The sequence below is a fragment of the Camelus ferus genome, chromosome 13 (assembly GCF_009834535.1).
Source record: "Camelus ferus isolate YT-003-E chromosome 13, BCGSAC_Cfer_1.0, whole genome shotgun sequence".
Classification (NCBI taxonomy): Eukaryota; Metazoa; Chordata; class Mammalia; order Artiodactyla; family Camelidae; genus Camelus; species Camelus ferus.
Window position 1 is genome coordinate 28,480,239 of NC_045708.1, and position 23,080 is coordinate 28,503,318.

Consider the following 23,080-nt stretch of genomic DNA (forward strand, 5'->3'; position numbering starts at 1 on the left):
CATGGAAGCTCTGTGCCCCTTCCCTCGTGCCTTGCTCTATGCATCTCTTCTACCTGGATGTTCATCTGTGTCCTATTATAATAAACTGGTGAACAGTAAGCAAATAGTTTTCTTTTCTTTTCTTTGACAGAAAATTACATTTATTGACCTCTAAATATAATAAAACTAAGAGCTCTGCGCCACACGCTTTAAGAGGGCTTTAACCTTGTTCTCACTGCTATGCTCATTGAAGTCAGCGTGCATTTGTCTCTGTAGCCTCTGCGTCTGTTTTCTGGGCGGCTAAGAGGACTTCACATGACTGTTTCCGTAGCAGCCTCTCAGCATTTGTGATCACCATGGGATGCAGAGGGAAAAAACCAGAAAGACCTAGAAGCTTTTCCACAGGCTTAGAGAGGTGGACCCTACAGCCAATCCAATGCTGGATCCAATCCAGGTTGAGAGCAACGAGCTTCTCTCCATGACTGTTGGGCAGTGGATCTTAAGAGCCCAGCTGCTCCATGACATGGCCATCCCCAGGACACTTGTGAGCAGCCACGATGCGGTAGAAAGGCCAGTTGGTACAGCCACCCAGGGCAAGCAGATGGTTAAGTGGCCTCCATAGGCGGCCTGGCAGAGGAGAGTAGTGAGCCGGACCGTGCTGCAGCCGGCAGGCGTGGGCGCCTGTGCACTAGTTGCCACGCCTTAGAGCTTCCTGGGTCTGCTTGACCACCTAGGGTGGCGCCAACAAACCACAGGAAAGTCTACATAGCAGAGCCGCTGGGATCGCCCCTCTATGACCCCAGCCCGGGCTCCTCGGTGCTGGAAGCCAATGCCAAACAGTATTCTTGAGTCCTGTGAGCCACTCTAGCAAATTAATCAAACCGGAGGAGGAGATCGTGGGAACCTCCAATTGATAGCCATTTGGTCAGAAGCACAGGTGACAACCTGGACTTGCAGTCAGTGGCTGAAGTGTGTGTGTGGGGTGTGTGTGTGGGGTGTGTGTGTGTGTGTGTGTTGGGGAGGGGGGCAGTCTTGTGGGACTGAGCCCTTAAGTTGTGGGATCTGAAGCTACCTCCAGGTGGATGCTGTCAGAATTGAGTTAGATTGCAGGACACACAGCTAGCATCACAGAAGATTGCTTATTGTGGGATAAGCCCCTCACATCTGGTGTCAGAAGTGCTGTGAGTGTGGTAGTGGTGTGAGAGTAAAGGAGAGACCCAGGAGGAAGACTCGGTTTTTCCTTCTCAAGCTTACATAGAGTAATAGGCAGAAAGTCAGAGATGTTTTAAAAGTAACTATCCTTCTCTTTCCTTTTCGCTTCCCCTAGAATTGTGTATGGTGTGATCTGGTGATGATTAAATTTCTCATGTTGTCCACAAGTTGCAAAATATGGAGAGGGATCATGATGGAACCAGAGGAGATATGGAGGCCATAACCGGACGTGGGTTGTCTCCTTTCGGAAGCCATTGAATTTTTTGTTTGCACGTGAAATAATTATGTTCGACAGAGGCATTTAAAAAAATTGTATGTGGTATGAAAAAAAGTGAGAGGACGTTGCTTGGCAACCTATGGTTGGAATGCAGAGGACATCTGTTGTTTTCCTCTCTCAGCACTCTATCTCCTTCTTTTGGAGAAGGCCTCCTCCCCCACCACACACTGGCTAGGTGGAGCTGTCAGTCACCGTTCTCTGCCCTCCCCTAGTCAGAGAATGCCATCCAATCCCGAATAGGCCTCTTGGAAGTGCTTTCTCTGGAAGAATGTTTTAGTGGGAGGACAGATCTTGAAGTTCATTCATTTTGGGGCAGCATCTTTATTGATCACTTATTTTATCTTTTTTTTTTTTTTTAATGGAGGAGGGACATAATTAGCTTTACTTATTTTTAAAGGAGCAACTGGGGACTGAACCCAGGACCTCATGCATGCTAAGTATGTGCTCTACCACTTGAGCTATATACCCTCCTCTGTCTGAAGGGCCTTTCCCCCCCCCCCCCCCCATCAGTCAGCTCTTCATCCTTTCCACAAGCTTCCCTGCCAGGTTACTGTGGCCAAATGAATGTGAGGCAAGGACAACCCAGGTGAGTGAAGCTCCTGCCTTAACCACCTCTGCCTCTCTCGTGAGAGACGAGGCTGGGCATCTCTGTTGGAAACTCGTCTGAAGGGAGGTGGGCCAGGCTGAGCCCACCCCCCAGAAAACCAAGCCTGGCTGAAGGGACTTTTTATTTGTTCTTGTTACCCACATATCCAGAACTGCTCTGATTCCTAGTTATCGTTACTTAACTGTCTAGATTGTCTTTTGATTTTTGTGAATTTTCACATTTTCTTTCCATAAATTCTTTGAAGTTCCCTCTTAAATTAGCCAGAGTTGGTTTCTGTTACTTGTAGCCAAAGAACTTTATTTAGTAGTTGATTCCTTAGCATTGAGCTCAGTTAGAAGGATCCTATAGCAAAAAGAACACTAAATTCAGTTAGTTTTGTAGCAAAGAGGACCCACAAATAAGATGATATTTAGTGATCCAGCTTTTTCAACACATGCATGCAGCACTTTCCTCCCTAAGCCTACCTTCATAGAGTCTGGATTGGAAAAGTTTTCAGGAAGGGTACCTGTACTTGCTGATACCTTGTATTCAGAACCACTAGCTAGGGTATGGCCTCAAAGGTCTTGCACCGCAAAAACCTCCAGGGAGTGCCATTCACATAGATTATGTTGTGAATGGTGTCCTTGGTGTTGTGTAGTGCAGCAACCTGTTACTCCCCTCTCAGAGTCCCTGTTGCTGGATTTGGCTTCTTGTGTCAGTCTCATACAACCTCCTTCTCTTGAATTTTCCCTCAAGTGCACAGTTGAACTTCCCTGCAATCAGTCATGTCTAAACCAGTTCATCAGATGTGTCACAGATTTGTATGTATCTGGATCAGTCGACAGAGATCAAGACTTTGTTTCTCAGAAGGTTCCTAGGAAATCAATCGATACACTGAATGTTTGTGTCCCCTCCCAAATTCATATGTTGAAGCCCTAAGCTCAGCATGGCTGTAATTGGAGATGGAGCCTCTAAAGAAAATTTAAAGTTAAATGAGATCATGAGGGTGGGTCTCTGATCCAATAGGATTACTGTCCTTATAAGAAGAGGCACCAGAGAACTCTGACTCTCTCTCTCCACACACAGACACTGAGGAAAGGCCATGTGAGGACATAGCAAGAAGGTGACTGTCTGCAAACCAGAAAGAGTCCTCACCAGAAACTGCATTGGCTGGCACCTTGATCTTAGACTTTCTAGCCTCTAGAGCTTGGGAAAATTAATTTCTGTTTTTTAAGTCACCCAGTCCGTTATAGAAGCACAAGCTAACCAAGACAGATTCACATAGACACTTAAAGGTGGACAGAAGTGTATTAATGAATTTCACTTATCAGAAACATTGACTTCAAAACTATGTCCAGTCAAGTCACATTGCTACATAAAGAAGATAAAATGAGTGGATAGGGTGTCCTTTTTTTAATTGTTGTTACAGAGGAGGACAAGTGAATGAAAAACATGGGAGAGAATAGGATCAATGCTTTCTGTGTTTTATGTTTTCTTCAATATACAATCTATAAATATCTTGTCACTAAAGCAAAGTAATTATTACACCATACCACCACCACATAAACACATACATACACAAGAGTATTAGAATAGGAATGATATTAATTATCAGGAAAATGCAAATCAAAACAACAATGAAATACCACTTCAAACCCACTAAGATGGCTATAATAATTAAAAAAAAAAGACAATAACAAGTTTTAGAGAAAATGTTGAGAAATGGGAACACTGGTACATTGCTAGTGGGAATGTAAAATGGTGCAGCTATGGCAGAAAATAGTTCAGCAGTTTTCCCCAAAGTTAAACACAGAGTTACCATGTGACCCAGCAATTTTACCCTAGGTATACCCAAGAAAATTGAAAACATATGTTCACACAAAAACTTGTACACAAGTGTTCATAGCAGCATTATTCCTAGTAGCCAAAAAAAGTGGAAACAACCCAGATGTCCATCAACTGATGAATGAATAAACAAAATGTGCTATATCTATAAATGAAATACTATTCAGCCATAAAAAGAATGAGGTACTGACATATGCCACAACATGGATAAACCTCAAAAACAGCCTGCTTATTGAAAGAAGCCAGACACAAAAGGCCACATGTTGTATGATTCCATTTATATGAAATGTTCAGAACAGGGAAATTCACGGAGACAGAAAGTAGTTTAGTGGTTGTCGGATGCTGGGTGGGGGACACAGCTGTATGGGGCTTCTTTTTGGGGGGTGATGAAAATGTTTCAGAATTAGATAGTGGTGATGGTTGCAAACCCTCATAAATAGATTAAAAATGACTGAATTGTACACTTAGAAGTGTGAATTTTATGGTATGTGAATTATATCTCAATAAAGAAAATCAGAATGGATAACAAGTTGACTTCTATCCTTACAGATATTGGACAATCAGTCATGTGGTAACACCATCCAACTTTGCGTTTTCTACCCAAATTTTAAGCAAGAAGGAATTACTCAGAGAATAAGGGGAAAGAGTTGATGATAAATTAAGAAACACTAATTTTAAGAATCTATATTGTATACAAGGCTAGTTATAAATGCAATATAAAATTCTACAAAATATAAGCAATATCTAAATGCATAATGTAGAAGGTTAGTCTCCTAAATCCTACGTTATCAGCTAACGTATGCTAGCAGTTTAACAAATCCTGACATCCCAAATGCCTCATAAAAGTTTTTTTTTACTTCAGAATTCCAAAGTAGGATTTTATCACTGATCAATAAATTGTACTCCTCTAAGCAATTATTCCGGGACCAAGTCTCCTTTCATCTTGTGTCTCCATCGTGAACACAGAGCCTCCAAAGTTGCCATAGAAGAAGAAATCATGGAGAATTGTCCACAATTCCCTTGGCCAGATTCCAGGCACACGACCATGCTTCTCTGCAAGGGAGTTTAAGAAATGTAAGCTAATGAGTGCCCAGGAGGAAGAGGAAAGAGATTTGTTGAATTGTTGATCAGTCTCTGTCACACCCACCCCATGGAGAACTCTGTTAACAGTTTACAGCAAAGTCCTCCGGCTTTCTTTATATGCATGTATTAATATATAACAGTACTTTTTAATGGTAATGGAATCATACTATATATATTGGATACTATTCACGGTAGGCTGACTCAGATACAATCTACACTTATTTGCTATCCATATACAATTAGAATTTAGAAAGTGGATGGCTAATCCCAAGTGAAAAGAATTGAATGGGGGGTTCATAGCTCTGTTGAGATTCATCTTCTTGTAGAGTTGCCTTCTGTACTCCTTCAATAAAAATTGACATTCTTTGGCTTTTTATATTATCTGTTATTTTAATTTCAAACTTAGGTGCAGTTAATCATTTTCCTCATTTCAAGTCACACTATCATCATTGGTCCATGCAATGCTCCTCACATATATTTATATTCTCTTTCATTCCATAACCTACTTCCTTTCCTACTCCATAGACAACCACCGTAATGTATTTAATACACATCTTTGTGTGTGTGTTCTTGAAAAATGTATATTGCTCTGTAACCACATATTTTAAATTTGCATAAGTGGTCTGTGTTTATAACTCATTCTGACTTTTAAAATCAGCTCTATTTTTAAGTTCAAGATTCATTATGTTACTAAGCGTATATCTAATCCATTGCTCTCAACTGCTATATGTAGTACTCCATGGTTTACATTCACTACATTTTATATATTTATTCTCCAAATAACAGAAACTCAGATCACCTCCACTCCTCCACACCACAAATAATGCCAGAATTGACCTTCTAGCTTGTGACCCTTTAGGGGCTTTTTGTGGGAATTTCATTGAGATATAGACTCAGGGGCAGATTTTCTGGGTCATTAGGTATGTATATGCACTATTGGACTATGTGTCACCATATTGCATTCCAGAATGGTTACACCAGTCTTTATTCCCATCACGAAGAGTGCCTATTTCCCCATCATCTCTCTAATTTTTGCTATCTGATTGGATGTAAAGCAATATCTCACTGTTAATTTATATTTTTCTGATTATAATTTAAACATCTCTTCATATGCTTGCTACCCTTCTGAGTTTCTTCTTCTGTGTATTGCTTACTCATATCCCTTTCTATTTTTGAAATTGGAGTTGCTGCATTTTTTTGTTAATATGCAGGAGTTCCTTGTCTTTTCTAGATCAAGGATCAACAAACTACTGCCCACAGATCAAATCTGGCACACTTCCGGTTTTTGTAAATAAAGTTTTATTAGAACACAGTCACCCATTCACTTACTGTCTCTGGCTGCTTTCCTGTTACAACAGTAGTGTTGAGTAGTTGTGTCAAGGATTATCAGCCAGCTTAAGTTTTCATTGTTTGGTCCTTTACAGAAAGAGTTTGCAAAATCCTGCTCTAGTTAGTAATCTCTTATTAGCATTAGACTTGGGAAATATCTTTTCCCATGTTGTCATCTGTCTGTTAACTTTGTCCATACAGCTCTTCACTGAGCCCTAAATCTTGATTTTAATGCAATCAAATCCATAGATTTTTTTTTTGTCAACCTCAAGTTACATTTTTTTGAAGTTTAAAAACAATTTCTGTTCTGCCTCTAGGTTACAAAAATAACTTACAACTTCTTTTCCTATTAAATTCATAATTTTACCTTTTATGTTTAGGTCTTTACCCCATTCGGAGCTTACATTTATATATAGTATTAGATAGGGATTCAATATTTTTCTCCATGTAGTGAGCCAACTTATCAAACATTAACTACCAGACATTCCAATTAGCCTTTGTGTCAGTTTTCAACATATTGCTCATAGTTCCAAATCTACCCTTCATTGCCTGCTCTGCAAAAAATAAGATGATCCCTTTAAATATTTCTCCCTTACCATCTGGGATAATAGTAAGCTTGTCAGTAGAGGATACTGGAAGAACACCTGAGGAAAAAGAGATTTTTCCTCTTCCTGATTCCTTCTCTTATCAGGCTCTTGCAGTATGCAGTTTCTGTAGCACTGGGCTTGCAGCACGTGGCTTCTCCAGCATCTAGTGCCTACAGTGTGCAGTGGCCTGCAGTGTCCAGTATCCAGCAGTTTCCCCTGACAACCTCTTGGGTAGATTTCCAGCAGATTTCACTGGTGCAGCTTTCCCACCATCCAGTGAAGAGGAAATTCCCTCTTCAACCCATTCTGGGTCTCAGGCTGAGGGATACTCTTCTTTGGGTATTGCCTTAGAAGTAGTAGCTATTCCTTAAATCTGAGATTCTTGTATTCTTTAGTGCTCTCTTTATTTCTTACTACCCAATCTCCTATAATTTCATCCTCTGCTATAGTTAATAGTTCTTCATATTAAACTTTTTCTGTTCAGATTACTGTATGATTTCTACCTCTTGGTTGGACCCTGACTGATATAGTCATATTCTCATTGATTTGTGCTATACTTGTATCATATGTTAAATTCCCATATCTAAATATGGGTCTATCTCTGAGGTCTCTTTTTGTTCTATTTGGCCTATTGCTCTAATTTAATCTTCAGTAAGATAACAGGTGCAAAGTACCTAGCCATTACCTAGCATATATATAGTAGTTGCTCATTAAACAATACTGATCATGGTAGAGACTACAATGCCCTACTTTGCCCTCAAAGAGTACCCATCTAAGACCAATAATTTGGCTTTGGTTTAATTCTATGAGCTGGAAAAAGGAAGTCAGGACCAGTAGAGGAGAGTGGCCTATTTCCCAGTTCAACTTATGAATGAATGAAAATCCAAAAATCACTGGCTGCTTCTGACTTTAAGCTGCTTTAGCCATCATCCATAATTAACATTAATGCAGACATTTATTCCCACAAGGATACTAATAGGTCTATTCTATAATTTTAAAAATTTCTTAAACATGATAATCATAAACCTGTACAATGCAGCCTCATATAGGCACTCAAGTGAATGTTTCAAGTATATGCAATGCTTTGTTTCTTTTTCATTCTTGTTTTAAAAAGGAAGTTTCTCTCACCAATTAAATACAACTGAATTATGAAACAAAATCTAAACAAATAGAAAAACATATCTTATTCTTGGAAGGGAAAAACTTGACATGTCCAGTCTATCAAAATTAATACATTTAATATAGTTATAATTATAAACTTAATTTTTAATGGACAAAATAATCTTTAAGTTGATTTTGTAGATAGTTTCCAGAGATGAACAATTCCTTCCCTCACTGATGTAGAGTTATCCCTCCCCCTGAACCTGGACTGGACTTAATGACTCAATCAATAGAACAGAATGCTGCCTTGCTTAATGAATACAATGCAGAGAAAGTATCACTCTGGGACTCTAAGATTAGATCGTAAGAAATATTGCAGCTTCCATCTGGATCTTTTGGAATGTTTTCTCTTCAGACACTCCCCCTCAGAACCCAGACACTATGGTGTGAGAATCCCAAGCCACATGGACAGGTCACCTGTAGGCACTCTGATTGACAGCCCCAACTTAGCTCCCAGTAGAGAGCCAGCATCCATTTCCAGTTATGTGAATGAGCCATCTTGGATATCCTGCCCAGGTAAGCCTTCAGATGTCTCCAGCCCCAGCCACCATCTGACAGTAATCACATGAGAAACTGCCCAAGTGAGGACTGCCCTGCTGGGCCCAGGCAACCCACTGGACATAAGAGATAATAAATTATTGTTTTAATTTACTAAGTTTTAGTGTGGTTTGTTATGCAGTAATAGATAGCTGGAACAGAAATTGATACCAAAGTGTTATCTTGCTGTGACAAAAACCTAAAACATACGGCAACGGCTTGGGACTAGGGAGTGTTTGGCAGCTGGAAGGGCCTTAGGAAGGCTGTTAGTGAAGATTTGAAGGAGAGAAAGGAAATTGTTATTGGAGGCTGGAGAAAAGGCAACTCCTGTTATGTAGCAGCAAAAAGTTCAGAAGATTGTCACCTATGGTAAAACATAAAATGGAAAGTATAGTTAATACATGGATGATTTGGATAAGGAGATTTCTAGGCTGATGGTTCAAAGTACCAAATGGTTTCTTTCAGCTGTCAATGATAAGGTACAGAAAGACAGAGATAAGCTAAAAGGGAACTATTCTGCATTCTAGAAGAATTTAGAGGATATCTGAAAGGCTCAGGACAGTTTTTCTAGCCAACAAATGTTTCTCAAAGGAAGAATACTCTTCAGATAAATGAAGTCAATATTGCATTTGTTGAGACTTGAGGAGTTTTAAGTGCATGTTTTCTAGGTCCTCTCAAGTAAATGAAGTGGCTTCTAAGAATGCTAGAATGTCTCTCAGACTTTTTTTTTTTAACAGACAAGAGAGCTTTTAAGAATCTTAGGGGTGTTTTTTATAGCATACTGAATCTCAGACCAAGGTAGAGAAGGACCTATCTTGAAGACATTGTGGGTGTGGCTTCTGAGAACCTAAATAAAATTCCCACAGAACTCAAATGTTCAGGAAGACTGCACTTGTAGAAGAACCACTAGCTTCTAGTAAAAAGGACAGCTCAAAACAAAAACAGCCCTTGGAATACCCAACTTTTTATAGGCAAGAAGCAGGCTGTGAAAGCTACACAGCAGCAAATATGAGCCATTTTTTATGGAAAAGGAAGGATGATCCAAAGTGAAGAATCAAGGGTTGAGAAGGCAGAGCTCAGAGCCACAGAGAGCAGGACTGGGTCCCAGTCAAAGAAATGGAAACATGTACCTGGCTGGGATTTCAGAATTGCTATGGGACACTGCCTGTTATGTGTCTCCTGTTTCTCCCTTTTGAACAGAAGTGCTTATTGCAGTTACTTCGTCTCCATAACATTGTTGTATATTGTGTTTGTGTTGCAGACAGCTTGATTATTTTTTTTTCACAGATCTTCAGATCAAGAAGAGCCACCCCCAAGGAGCCTCAGCTACACCTAGACCTCATTTAGATGATGAGATCCTGAACTTTGAGTTGATGCCATTATGTGATGAGATTTTCAGAATCCTGAGAGGAGGATGAGTATATTTTGCACATTCAGATATGAATTGTGTTGTTCAGAGGGTAGGCTGTGGTAGGTAAGCTTTAAATATGTTACACCATCAGTCTCTGCTGTAGCATTTTTTTTTAACTCCAAAAATTGTTTGTGCCTTTCTTCATCATTTCAACAGAGATTTATCTATTTCATTATTCTTCTCAAAGAATCTACTTTTGGCTATGTCAATCTTTAGAAAATCACACGTATTTGTTTTTTGCTTGTTTAGTTTCTCCTCTCATTTTTTTTAACTCATTACTTTTAGTTTCTTTGGATTAGTTCAGTTGTTCTTTGTATCACTTCTTGACTTTAACATTTAGCTCTTTAAATTTTAGCTTATCTTTTTTCTAATATAAGCACTTAAGACTTTGCATGAGGTACATCCTACAAGTTTCGATGTAAAGCATTTTTAAAGTCATTTAGTTCTAAGCATTTCCTGATTTCCTATCTGATGTCTTCTTTGACCAGTTTAGCAGTACATTTAAAAATTTCCAGACATAAACAGGTCATTTTAAATTGTTGCTGTTATTGTCCTCTAATTATAATGTAGACACACAATGTGGTAAGTGTAATACTGATTCTTTGGTATTTGACATTTGTTTTTCAACAAAGCTAAGGTATGATTTACAGTATAATAAATATTTACAGAAGTTCCATGGAAATGATCAATGAAAATATATACTTTCTAATATTGGTAACGTTTTCTAAATAAAATCAATTAAATCATACCCTTTAAAAAAACCTGTGTCTTAGTTTTGGATCCCCCTATCATAACTGTATGCCATTTGTGACATTTTGCAGGGGGTAATCCAGTTTTCCTTTCTTAGTTAATGTGATATAAAACATTTCTAAATTTTATAGGCAGTATGCTTGATATTGAACTATGAATTCATGGAGTTTTACACCTATCAGTTTGTCAATATTTTAAGATACTCGTATTTGATATCCTCTTACTGTGAAAAGATTGACTTCAAATTTTAAGCTGGAAAATCGTTGCAAAATCGCTCAGAAAATTATTACAACCATGTAACTTACAGAGATTTTCAATACTTAGATTAAGAATTATGTACAAACTGTTCATAGTATCTGTGTTCTGATCAACAAACAAAAATAATAAAACATTGGTTATAAAAAAGTATACATTAGCATAGAAATAGACTGAGTTTAGACATACATCCCAGTGTAGATGGGAATTTTAGGAATGACAAAATGGTATTTTAATTCAGGGAGGAAGTTAATGGTTTATTTAATAAATGGCACTGGTACAATTAGCCACCCATTGGAAAGAAAATAAGGTTGGACTCCCAAACTCACTACATTCAGAAATCAATTCTGGATGCATTAAAGCTTAAAGCTAAGAAAAAAACTTTTTAATGATATTTTGGCATCTAAACATATAATTTAAGATTTAGCAAGACCTTTTACAAGCAGAAATCAGTGAAGAAACCTAATTACCCACGCCTCATAAAACAAACAATAAAAGGCAAAAACATGTGCTTCATTTGAAAAAAAAAATCTCTTAAACAAGAGAAAAATGCAGAAGATCAAGGAAAAGTTAGGTTTATTTGATCTCATAAAAATCTTTTTTTTTTAATGGGAAAAGATAACAAAGCCAAAAAATAGGCTGGAAAAATGTTTGCAATCCATAAAACTGAAGAGATTAATGCTTGCAACATACAATGAGAGTCTATAAATTAATTAAAAAAAAAAAAGACAACTCAACCATCTGCAGCAATAAGGGCTATAGTTCATCCCATTAACCTCCCTCTTCTAAGTTTCCCCTCAGGAAGAGGGGCCTGTGAGAACCGGGAGGAGGAGCTGCTCTCCAAAGATGTATGGAAGGGTGGCTCTCTTAGCCACACAAGGAATGGGCTATGTCAGAACAGGGTGGACTGTGTGCATGACCTCTTGGATTTATGTTCAAAAAGAGAACTGTGTGAGTGCTGTGAGGAGTAGGTAGCTGGCAGCTGCCAATGGCCCTACTGCTGGGATTTGCTATGGCATTCTTGCCAAAGCACATTCTCTCTGGATTAGCCCCAGTTATGACTGAGCCCAGTGGGCATACCAGAACAGACCCATTTCTGCCTCATGTTGTAACAGAAAAGAACAAATCTGACGCCACATTAGATCTGTTTCTTTGGCTTTAACCCTGTGCCCTGTTTCCTAGGCTAAGTCTTGCTAGCTCAGCACTTTTTGTAAAAGAACATTGCCTTTAGCCTGAAATACAGAAGAGAGCCTATTCTCAAGGCTCTGATTTTTAAGGATATTAACACTTTTGCACTTATATAAAGATAACAAGTTGCAGAATAGAAAATAACATTTGTTTTCTTAGAGGTTTTACAGGGGCACCATGACCTGACCCACATGGACAGCTACAAGAAGAAAGAATTCCTACCAAACCAAGAATTTTGCAACAACCAACCACACCCCCTCCCCTTTTTAGTATAAAAGGAACCCGAATTCTGACTGGAGTAAGATGATCTTCCAAGACATTAGTCTGCCATCTTCTTGGTCTGCGAGTTTTCTAAATAAAATCGCTATTTCTAAATAAAATCGCTATTTTACCTCTAAACCCCGTCTCCTGATTTATTGGCCTGTTGTGCCATGAGCGGAACAAGTTTGGACTCGGTAACAATGTGGCACTCCTCTATTAGGAAACTGGCCTGGCCAAGGCGTTCCCAGAGTTGTCTCACTGTACCCTAAGGCTCTTCTTACCCACCCTTCCTTTCACGGGTACCAGGCCTGCATCAGAGTCTGAAGATTCTTCCTGTCTACTCCTACTTCCTCTCATTTTGATCTTTCACAGGCATTTCCCCCTTGAACTTTTGATTCCATCTTTGGCATCTGCTTGCGAGAGGGCTCAGATTTAGTTTGGAGTGATTCATTGTTCAGCAATAGAAAATGAAACAGTTTGGTCTGGGTGCTGCCATAACAAAAGCCTAAAACGTGTAGCATTGGCTTTGGGATTACCGGTTGGAAGGGGCTTGAGGGAAAAGGCTTTTAAAAAGCTTCAGTGACTGTAAGCTGAAACCTGAAGGGCCTGGAGGGGGCTGTCCGGAGGGGAACGAAGGAAAAGGAGGAAAAGGTTATTGAAAGCAGGAGGCAAGGGGTCCTTTCCTAGAAAGTTTGGCAACATTGTCACACGAAGGAATACAGAAAATAAGAAATGTCCCTGTTGAACTCAAGGAGCCAACCAAGGAGATTTCTAGGCAGAATACGGATGGTGCTACCTGCCTTTTACATGCTGCCCATGATAAAACACGAAAGGAGAGAGATAAACTAAAAAATAAACCTAACTATATAGAAGACCACATCTTGTATGATTCCATTTATATGAAATGCCCAGAATAGGCAAATCTATAGAAACAGAAAGCAGATTAGTGATTACTACAACAGGCAAGTAAGGACTGGGGGCGGGGGAGAAATGGGGAGTGACTGCTAATGGTACCAGTTTCCCTTTTAGGGTGATAAAAATGTTCTAAAATTGATTGTGGTGATGGTTGCAACTCTGTGAATATACCAAAAACCATCCAATTGTGTGTTTGAATGGGTGAATTGCATAGTATGTGAACTACATCTCAATAAATCCTCAATATATCCAGGACCAGGACTTCCTGGGCTTAAATATAAAACTGGTTTTCATTGTCAGCCTCTCCAGATGGTAAATGATTCTAAAATTAAGAAATGTCTCTTGGCAAAAATAAAATCCAAGATACTGTCAGGAAAACATTATCTAAAAATAAAGATCTAAAACATTATCTAAAAAAAAAGATCTAAGGAGGTGCCTCATAGAACCTGTCAGATACAAAGAAGTCTCTCTAAATATCTTAAGAATGTTTGTTCACAGCAGTCTCTTGGGGAGCCCAAGGTGGAGAAGAGCTGGTCTCTGAACTCTGCTCAGACAGTTGTTAGGCATGGTTTTTGTTGAATGGAGTGGGTTGTAAATTGATGCATAAGAACCCCATAAAGCCTTTAAGGAAATTGCCCTGGCAGAAGCATCATCAGCTCAGACTAACAGTGACATAGCACAAAACAAACAGAGAGAGGTCTTTGTATCCCTTTTATATGTGAGAAGGTTACTCAGTTGCAAAGTCAATTTTCTTTTGGTATAAGGGAAGGATGATTCAGAGGGTGGAACCAAGAGCCCAGACACTGGATCCATAAACCTCAGTGAATAAAAATGACTCCAAGGCAACTGGGTTAGACTCTAAACCAACAAGCATTTCAGAATTGGCTCCATTATGCACTTCCCGCTTTCTGTCTCTTTGAAGGGGAATGGCTATAGAGGTTACCCTATGCCTTTCCCACTGTGGCATGTACACTGTGTGTAGGGGAGAGATAACCTGTCCCTTTAGTTTACAGAGCTGCTAAATAGGGAAGGGGTGTGAGGGAGAGACCAATCAGAAGATAAATTAAGATACTCTTAAGATAGCCCAGGCAAGAGACTGTGGTGGTTTTGAGTAGGTAGCAGTGGAAAAAGTGATAGGTGGTGGGATTCAGCATATTTTGAAATTACAGCCAACAGGCTTTGTTGATACACAGGAAGTAGGACATGAGAGGAAGAGAAGAGCTGAGTTATGACTCCATAATCTTTAGGTGGGAGAAATGGGTGAATGAATGTCTCCCTCCAATCCTCCCTGTTTTATTGAAGTATGGTTGATTTACAATATTGTGCTAGTTTCAGGCATAGAGCAAAGTAATTCAGTTATAACCCCTCCAACTCCTTTTGTCTGTCTCTTTTAGGGGCAGAATTTTCAAGGGTAACCTACACTGTTGTCTTGGTTTTCTCACTTCCCACTTCTCATCCCACTCCTATCCAGTCTCTGCCTCCTACCACTCTGCCAAATTGCTGTTGATAATATCACCAGTGGCCACTGTATTTCCAGAACCACTTTTGCATCCTCTTTTTATTTGCTTATTCTATTGCATTTAGTGGAGGGATCCACTGCCTTTTTTGAAACATTTTATTCCCGTGGCTTTCTTGAACCATGTATTTTTCTGAGTTTCTGCTACCTCTCTGGTTGCTCCTTCTGAATCTCCTTTTCTGGCTTCTCTTCTAACTCACTATTGATGTAGATCCTCAGTAGCTCTGGAGGACCTTTTCCTTGTCTCACTGTAGACTAATCCAATTCCACGATTCCTAAACTGACACCTCCCGGCCAAACTTCTGAGCTCCATGCAGTTCTATATGTCTACTTGCATATACAGGAAATCCCAGAGATACCTCAGGCTGAACATGACAAAACAGAAGTCATTACCTTTCCCCTCCAAATGTACTCTTTCTCCAGTGTTCCCACTCTGTGTAAGGAAATACCATCTACCCAACTGCTCAAATCAGAAAACTAATAGTCTTGGCTTCTCACCCTCTCTTACACATACTACCATAAACAATCAATCACTATCTCCTGTAATTTCCACCTCTTAGATCACTCACTCTCAAATCTGTCCATTTTTTTTCATCTACTGCTGTCACTGTCTTCCCAGCCATCATCATCCCTTGCCTGGACTTCTTCATCAGCCCCCTGTCTTTATCTGCTGGTCTTCTTGTATCCACTTTGGCCTTGTACGCTATGCTCTTGTTCAAGCACAAATAGGACGGTGCACTTCAGCAATTTAAAGGTTTCCAATGATCTCCTATATCCTTGTAATATATTTCAGAATCCTTACTATAGCTCATAAGACTTTGCATGATCTGGACCGTGTTACCTCTTTCACTTCCATCTCTTATCCCTTTCCTTTCTTTTCTGTGGCCAGTCACACAGATCTGATCTCAGTCCCTTGAACCTGCCAAAATTCCTCCACCTTACGGCCTTCACACTTTTTCTCTGCTCGAACAGCTCCTCTCCATTCCTTTTGTCTGGCTCATCCTTGTCTCAGATTAAATAACACTTCCTCAGGGCAGCCTGCCCTAACCATCCACCCCCTCCCAAATTAAGTCAGATCTCTCTGTTGTGTGTTTTCTTAACCTTCTGAACTTCTGCTTGGCTGCACTCTGCTTGTGTGTCTTGTGTAATCATTTAGTAGAGTGTCTGTTTCATGTCTGATTTCCCCACACTAGACCGTTAGCTCCATTACGACAGACCGTGCCTGTTCTATCCATCACTGTAGATGAGCATGTGGTTTCATGGTCACTAAGTATTTCTGGACTGGTTGACAATAGAGGAAGGCCCAAGTAGCACTGGCCTTTGAGCACTAGCTAGAATTAATTGTCTGAGGCTATAACCTCCCACCCTTTCCTCCCTTAAGGAAAGTTATAAGGGCTGGGGGGTGGGGGGAAACAGAAGTACTCCATGACTCCATGCACTGTCTAGTACAATATGAAAGAATCTTCATCACAATTTTACTTATTAGAGTGAAAAAATCAGAAAAACCCAAGAGCCCCTAAATGTCTAACAATATGGGAATGGCTTCATACATTACACCAATGGTTTAAAATAATTGTCTAACATATTTGAACCCTTATTTTTCAAATAGAACCTGGCATAGGACCCCAACATGTAAAATGCATTACAGTGGGGGCTATTCTAGTTGAATGGGGGATGGGGCAGAGCTTAATTTTTTAGGTCTCCCCAGCTTTCCCTATCTCTTCCCCTCCCCTATTTTCCCATCTTTCCTCCCCCAGGTCTTGAAGGCTTTCCAGTTCCTGGCTCTGTTATTTCTTTTAAAGCCAGGACGTCATTTCTGTTCAGGTTCCCATGAGACACTCCCAAATGATTTGCTGTGTTGTTATGCTGGCTCAAGTTGGTTTTCTGTTACTTGTAACTAAAAACAAAAACAAAATACCTAATACTAAATAATAATACTGTTACAGCTTTATGTTCACTTATCTAATGGAAAGAGAATTGGGTTTGGGGTCAGAAAACCAGTTTCAAATCTAGGTCCTGATTTCAAGCAAGCTAACCATTTTCAACTCAGTTTTCTCATCTGCAAATGGGACTATTCTGGGGAATATCCAAAAAACAAAAACAAAACAAAAGAAAAACCAATACTGGACTTGTATTTCCTTTTGTTTAATTTGTGGACAAAGACTTAACAGACAAGTGCGAAAGTAAATCCTCTTTTGCAAACCACAACTCATTCAGTATGAGTTTTGATACAGATAAGAAGGGACATGATACCTAAAACAGATTCAACTGATGAGGACATTGATAAACATAAAGGTTGCTTCCAGGACTATAGAACTGATCATTTAAAAGGGTAAGATATGAAGAAATTATCAGCTATATTGATTTAGTACTCCAATTTTTTAAAATAATTTTTTGGGGGAGGTAATTAGGTTTATTTATTTTTTAACACAGGTACTGGGGATGGGAGCCAGGACCTCGTGCATGTTAAGCACACACTCTACCCTTAGTGCTCTAATTTTAATGCTGACATGAAGCAAAGATGGCCTCTTCCTTTAGGCTTTTATCTTGAGAACACAGTGTCTGAACTTTAAAAAAGGTATTTGCATATCTAAACAGTCAGTACTGTTCCTAGGGTGTGACAGCTTCGGACTGAATATGATTTGAACTTAAGGTGAGTTTAGAGGGTGTCTAAAATTCTGAACCAGTCAGCTCCATCTCCTCTGACCCTAAATATAGTCCAAAAGTAAATTGCTTGAGGAAACTGGAGTCCAAAGATTACAGGCGGGGAATTTTTGAAATGTGTCCATAGTCCACTGGAGATCGAAGAAACCCAACTAAAAGAATTGTGAACTGTGAAAAATGTGGATTGAGCAAAAAAAATTTTTGAAAAGGCTATCTTGAAGATTGTGACTCAAACATTGGAGGAACTAAGGTGATGGATAGTGGCCAGGATCAGAACATGTTAAGAATATGTGAAATTCCTTAAAAATTTATTGACAAGTAATTTTGCCTATGTTACATATAATAAAGAAACTCCTTTACAGAAAAAGAACAAAACCAAAAACAATACTAACATATTAAAAAGACCAGTATTGAGAAGGCAGTCAACAAATGTTTAAATAAGATTAATAAAGTCTTATTAGAAGTCCCTCCTACCCGCTCCAACTTGAGGGAGTGGATCACTGTATTCAGTGCAGCCAAAGTTAGCAAGGCTGCCATCTTGTGGAGATATACTGACACACTGACCAACGTCTCTTAACAACAGTTAAAGTTTTAAAATGTTCAAGAATCTAGAGCTACAGAAAAGGATGGCAAACACATCAGAGAGACGCTGGAATGAAGATAATAACAAAAGACGCTAGATGAGGATAATTCGCTATTGGAAAGAGCAAGGAATGAAGAACCTAGGACTGAATTTTTAGGAACAGGCACACGCAGCAGAGAAGTCAGGGAAAGGGACAGAAAGAAGTGACTGATGAAGGAGAAGTGAACAAGTATAGTTCAGTGTAACACTCAAGCCACGGTTGACAAATACATTTGCGTTGATAGTTAACCTGATCTCCTATCTTGTATTTTTCCAGGATTTCAAAAGTCATTAACAAAAGCCTGCTGACACTATAATTCTTGTAACACTATTCCCAGGCCATTCAAATGCTACTTGTGCCTCTTAAATCAATGCTTCACTTTCCTTTTTTTTTTTTTTTGGTGGAGGGGGTGGTAATTGGGTTTTATTTATTTATTTTTAGAGGACATAACTGGGGATTGATCCCAGGAACTTGTGCATGCTAAGCATGCACTCTACTGCTTGAGCTATACGCTCCTCTCCTCACCTTTCTTTTACATCTTATTACAGTATACCACTGGTAAGGATTTTAATAATTATAAGGCTCCTGCATGTCAAGGGGTATCAGCACTTGCTCCTACCACCAGGAATGGGGTGCTCACTGGGGTCTGCTCCAGTTCCAGACTCCCATCCTGAGAATCTGCCTTCTAGGGTCACTTTTACTAACAAATCTTTTAGATTTATTCCCCACCTGCCCCAAAGCAGAGCCTGTGACAGGGTCTTGCAAACAGGTAGCTTATTTTCAGAAGTGATCCCAAAGGACAGGAGTCAGAGACTAAGTAGGAAGAGTAAAACAGGCAAAGTAGGAAAGCCAACCCAAGGATGAGTGATCCGGAAGGTCACTGCTTTGGGCATATGGGGCTCGATTTCCCTGGAGATACTCTGAGGCAGTGCAGAGTGTGACTCTCAACTGTCCAATCAAGGGAAGGAAGAGGTGAGTATTTATTCAGCAGCTCCTGTGCTTCACTGGTCAAGGGTTTCCCAACTGCTGGTTAACTCCTTTGCACTCTCTCAAGTTGACACGTTCAGGCTGACATGAGTCAAAATGATTGCACAGGTTCTCATAGGCATCACATGAGGTGTGTTCCATGAGAGAAGCCCTGGGACAGAAAGCGAGATACTTGGAGAAAGCAGATGAAGCTTTGGACTGTCGGGTCACACCTGCACGCAACTGGTAGCCATAGCAATGGCTGGAGTAGGTGTGCCCATGGGCACAAAAGGTGCCCAATACATGGCTATAAGTAAGGGACAAAGATTTGAAGTTCTATCCTATGCAGGCTGCACTGTTAGTCCTGAACCAGTAACCAATGTGTGGTAGCGTTTCATTCCTAGCCAAAATAGATGGATCCCAGGAGAAAAGGGTAAATGTGGAGTGGCAATCTATTATACCTTATTGACTACTTTTAAATGTTTATCTTCATTCTCTGGGATTCTGAGTGGTTATTCACAAATTTTATTACCCAAAGGAGGAATGCCTCCACCAAAGGACATGTATTTAGTTCTGGTGGATTGGAAACTAAGACTGCCTTTGGCCAATCTGGGGCAAATTTTTCATGCTAGTAGGTTAAACAAACAAACAAACAAACAAACGTTAATTCAGTGGTGTGCCAGAGTAGGTGATACAGGCTTATCGGAGTTGATTGTGTACATGTATGATTCCTATTGTTGCTGTAACAAATTACCACAAATTTAGTGGCTTAAAACAATAAAAATTTATTATCTTACATTTCTGAAGATCAGAAATCCAAAATAGGTCTTACAGGCCTGAGATCAAGGTGTCAGCACAGTTGTGTTCCTTCTAGAGGCTCTAGGTGAAAACTTGCTTCTTCCCTTTTCCAGCTTCTAGAGGGTACCCTGATTCCTTGGTTGAATCACTAGGACTTCTGCTTTCATTGTCACATCTCTTTTTCTTACTGACTCTCCTGATTCCTTCTTTCTCTTACAAGGAACCATGTGATTGCATTGGCTTCACCTGGATAATCCAGGCTACTCTCCCCATCTCAAGAGCCTTAATTTAATTTACAAAACCCCTTTGGCCATATAAGGTGGTATATTCTCAGGTTTCAGAGGTTAGGATGTGGACCTCTTTGAAGGGCCACTATTTCATATGCCATAGTGCATTTTTCTTCAGTGATATAATGTTGGTAGCTTAAAATTGGCCATGGGGGGAGTATTCACACTACAGAAGTTGGCAAATCTACAAATCAGGTATTTTACCTCAGAGAACCTATTGTTAAAGTTCACTGGCATATCTCTGATTATGATGGTTGGTTGGAGTAAAGGAGCATTTATCAAGGCAAAATAGAATGGTCACTATGCAATAGAGGGAGGAAGGACTATGATATAACCCAGAGGATACCTGGGGCATCTCCTAGTTCTGCCATGCTTACTTAGTACAGAAAATTATGGGAATATTATACAGGCAGGACCACCAAGGTCTTCAGCCCCTCAAGAAAAAAGGTTTAGGTCACCTATAGAAAACTCAAGTTATAGCCCCAGCCAGAAGCTATCTGACTAAGTACTAGCTAATGCAGTGGAAGTGGAAGTGATATATGCCATTTCTGGATCAGAGCCTTTAAGAGAGCAGCAAACTTCTTTCATGTCCTCTTTTCCCATCACTATGACCCTGATGAACCCAGGGGTTGGTCAAAGACAAAGAAAATATGAAGTGAGTAGTGGATATATGAAGTCAAAACTATCAATTAAGGTCTTGTGATCAGTTACAGAAAGTTTTATCATGTCAGCTCAACAGTTACTAATTTAGTATCTAATTTTCTAAGGAACTCCACAAAGCCTACCTTGCTTTCTGTCTCATAGCTGGAATCAACAAATATCTCAGCTTGCTTTGAGTATATTCAGATACTAAAATAGTATCTAATTTTCTTCTCCCCCCACCCACCCTCCAATATGTGTAAGGTGTGGCATGTTGTGGTGGTTGACTTTATTGTTCAGTCTATAGGCTGAAGAATATTGAGGAAGGACGATTATGGAACTCGAGGAAGATGAATATTATTCCAAGATCCTGGACTCGGAGCTGGATGAAGTAACTGATGAGACTTGGATTGATTTCTTTTTTGGGGTGGGGGAATGGGTATAGTGATGACAATTTAGATTATAAAGGGGAGGATTGTTTTAGTGAGTTTTGTTTCATTTTTTGAAGTGTAAGTGTAGAAAGTAGGGTATATATTGATGTTGGACAATCCAGGGTTTATTATCATGGACACCTATCATTCATATCGGACACTCAGCATCTGCGTCCCCTTCATAGTATTTGGGTGATATCTCAAACAACGAGAGAGTGCACCTTATACCATCAATGCTGCAGAGCTCATTGTCACCTTCCTAGTGTGCCTGACTCAGCCAACTCCATTCTTTTTAATTTGGGTTCCCTGAGACAAGTGAGTTGGGGGAGGGATAAAAGCCAATAAAGGGTTCATTAATGAGTGGGTTCCTGCAGTTGGCACCTGGAGCTCACTCAACCCCTCTCGGGAACCTTGAAAATACTGTGAAACACACACCTCGAAAGTGTCCCTCTAAGGGACAAGGAAGCTGAAATATTTGTTGGCTGTTGGTTCTGGCTATGAGACAGAAAGCAGGGTATGCTTTGTGGAGTTCCTTAGAAAATTTTAGCTTTCCAATTTCAGATGCTTCAGCTTCCTTTTCCTCTTTCCTCTGTCCTTAAACATGATGTGATGGCTTGGGCTACAATGGCAAACTTGCAACTAGAAGACTAAGTCAAACTGAACTGCAGAGATAGCAGCTCTGCAATTACTGAGCCAGTAAAAGTGCCTACCTCCATTCTTCTTGTGAGCAGGATATACTTAAAAAAAGTTACCATAGTCAAGTTTTCTGTTATTTGCAGCCAAAAGCATTCATATTCTGGATTTATCTAGTCTTACTTGCAGCCAAGGACACAGACGAAAAATAAAAAGTTAGTGATATAAAGAAGGAGATACTTTCTGGTGATGCAACAGCATGGCAGTGGTTCTGGTGGCACCATCCAATGTGTTGACACTTCAGACCTTAATTTGTTTCCTGGCTGCCTTTATCAGGGACACAGACAATAGACTCTCTGCATCTAATAATAAGTGTTACTGCTCATGGAATATTTACTGCGAACCAAGCGTTTTGTATATTTTCTCTCCTCATCATCATGTCAACCATTCCAGGTAGATTTTAACATCCTTCTCTGAGGTTAACTGACTTAACCAAGATCACACAGTAAGTGGCAGAGTTGAGATTCGGGTTCAGGTCAGAGTGACACCCAAGCCAGATCTTAAGGACTACATTATATTGCCAATATATCTTTTGCCAACTGGTAATTATTGGACCTGAGACCTTAACTCAGGCTGGAGCCAGGGTCTCTATCCTAGGAGAGGAAAAAAGATGGGCTCTTGTAGATTGTTGTCTATCATCAGCCCCTTCTGTCAGGGGGCTGGAGGACTTGCACAAATGCAGGCAGGCACTGGGCCAGGCAGCACAGATGCAGGCGCTCCTCTGAGCCAGGCTGGGAAACACTCCAGATGAACCACCAGACTTCTGTGTCTGAATCTCTGAGAGATACGGAAGAATCTTGGGTGGCACCCTCACAGACAAAGCAATTCTGCAGGTTTAGAATGTACTGACATCCAGGCAAAATAAGGAAGTGGCAAAATACATGAAGAAGGGGCATGTGTGATAATCAATAAACTCTCTTTTGGCGATTCTTTTTAAATTTTTTAATTAAAAGAATTTTTTTTGTAGAATAGATAAACAAGATTGTACTGTGTAGCAAGGGAAATATATACAGGATCTTGTGGTGGCTCACAGCCAAAGAGAATGTGACAATGAATGTATGTATGTTCATGTATAACTGAAAAATTG

General features: G+C 39.8%; 2 non-coding genes and 1 pseudogene across 2 annotated transcripts; 1 reads left to right on the plus strand and 2 right to left on the minus strand.

The window, feature by feature from the left end:
- Positions 1-232: 232 nt before the first annotated feature.
- On the minus strand, positions 233-6,704 carry LOC102513999 (annotated as a pseudogene).
- LOC116668361 lies at positions 2,031-2,180 on the minus strand. The gene has a single exon (XR_004325531.1).
- A 10,312-nt stretch (positions 6,705-17,016) lies between the features above and the next one.
- Positions 17,017-17,141, plus strand: LOC116668359. Its single transcript, XR_004325529.1, has one exon. It is a non-coding gene; the product is annotated as a small nucleolar RNA SNORA40 (small nucleolar RNA).
- Positions 17,142-23,080: the final 5,939 nt, after the last annotated feature.